At 36.0% G+C, this 1,892-nt stretch overlaps 1 protein-coding gene across 1 annotated transcript in view; it reads right to left on the reverse strand.

The window, feature by feature from the left end:
* The window catches only part of DCDC1 (doublecortin domain containing 1), a 460,096-nt gene that overhangs the window by 48,178 nt on the left and 410,026 nt on the right, over nucleotides 1-1,892 (reverse strand).

Below are 1,892 nucleotides of genomic sequence, written 5' to 3' on the forward strand. Positions count from 1 at the left end.
CGAGCCTGTGCTCCGCAACGGGAGAGGCCACAACAGTGAGAGGCCCGCGTACCACAAAAAAAAAAAAAAAAAAAAAAAAAAAAAGTGCTGTGTACACATGTGCATTTTGGGGGGAAAGAATATCCATAATTTTCACGAGACTCTCAACGAGATCTACATCTCTGAAAAGGTTAAGAATTAATTACTGATTTAGAGCCTTTGTGTAGAGAGTTGGTTTTCCCAGACCCAAGAGAGATAAGCATTTTTTAAAATTTGTGAATCCCAGAATTGATATATTATTGTACTCTTCAGATTAACCATATTAATTTCTATCAGATAGGTTATCATTTAACTAGTAGGAAAGGAAAGTTATAATCTTTTAGAAGAAATATTGTTGAAAATTGGGAAGTTTTATCCTTTCTAAATTTCAAATAAGAACTCTTTTATCATAACTAAAACATCGTACCTAAAATTAATAATAATAATACCCTAATATAATCAAATATTCAGTCGTATTCAAATTTCTACAATTCTCTCAATCCCTACAATTTATTTGAAAGAGAATCACAATAAAGCCAATACCTTATAATTAGTTTAAATACCTCTTAAGTCTCTCTGAATCTTCACATTCCTCATTTCTTTTTCTTTTTTCTTTTGTTGTAATTATTCATTGTACATTTTCTCCAGTTAGATTTGCGGGGGCAAGACCCCATCATAAATGGTACAGTGTATTTCTATCAAGGAGCAACTCTTTTGTCTGTTTAGGTTATGTTAGTAGCTACTGATGATCCTTGCCTAGATCCATTAATTTATTAAAGTTCACAGTATAATGATATTCTGATTTCCTCATACTTTACTCATGTATTAGCTGGGGTTTTTCTATGAAGTGAAGCTTCTTCTTGTCAACTGTTTTGTTATCTTGAGGTACGGTTCATAAAGGAAGGGAAAAGTAAATGCTTGATTCTTTATTTACTGGTTTTCAAAGTAACAAATTCGTTCCTTAGCATCAACTAATTGTGACAAATTGAGTTGTTGTTGTTGCTGTTGTTTAATATGTCTATGAACATATGGATTTAAACATATCTAATGTATGTCAATCCACTGCATTCAATAGTCATATTGATGCTTAAATTGTCTCATCTTTGGAGCCTTTTCAAGTTGACTCGATTCTTTTTAAGATGACTTCAGCAGTCTTTGGCAGCATATTGGCTAACAGGTATGAGATCACAGACAAAGGAGAAAAGGTCAGGGGGGATAGCACAGTTGAAACCAGAGACATGCAGAATGGTATGGTACATTTGACATCTCTTATTCAGTAGAGCCAGGGAATGACGAGTGAAGAAGCAGCAGTGGTTTAGAGACGACTGAGGGGAACAGTAAAGAGGGTCTTGGGTAGTCTTGTAATGTACATACATTATGAGATTTCAGTTTTCTGTAGGCTGATGGTTATCAACAATAGCAAGGTGCCTTGATCCACTGACCCACAAATATCTCATGTATCTGTAAAGTATGGTGCAAATAATTCCTTACTAATAAAAATTAAACGACCAAACTTGAGAAATTATTTCTTTTAAAATTAGAGTATATCATACTTAGCCCTATGCTTGGTATAATGTAATATAAAGCAACTTACAATCATTGGCATTTTAATATGCTTTCTGGAGTGGAGTGACATCGAGTGTGGCAAGCACACCTGTGGGAGTGAAGTATGTGTGATTATCCTGCTTCATGCCTGTTCTGGTGAGATGATGATGAACCAGAGATGGTGATGGTGATAGGGAGCCACCAAAACAATATAAGCACAGGGTAATATCAATATTCCTTCATTCTGGGCTTCCCTGGTGGCGCAGTGGTTGAGAGTCCGCCTGCCGATGCAGGGGACACGGGTTTGTGCCCCGGTCTGGGAAGATCCC

Source organism: Physeter macrocephalus, chromosome 16 (assembly GCF_002837175.3).
Source record: "Physeter macrocephalus isolate SW-GA chromosome 16, ASM283717v5, whole genome shotgun sequence".
Taxonomy (NCBI): domain Eukaryota; kingdom Metazoa; phylum Chordata; class Mammalia; order Artiodactyla; family Physeteridae; genus Physeter; species Physeter macrocephalus.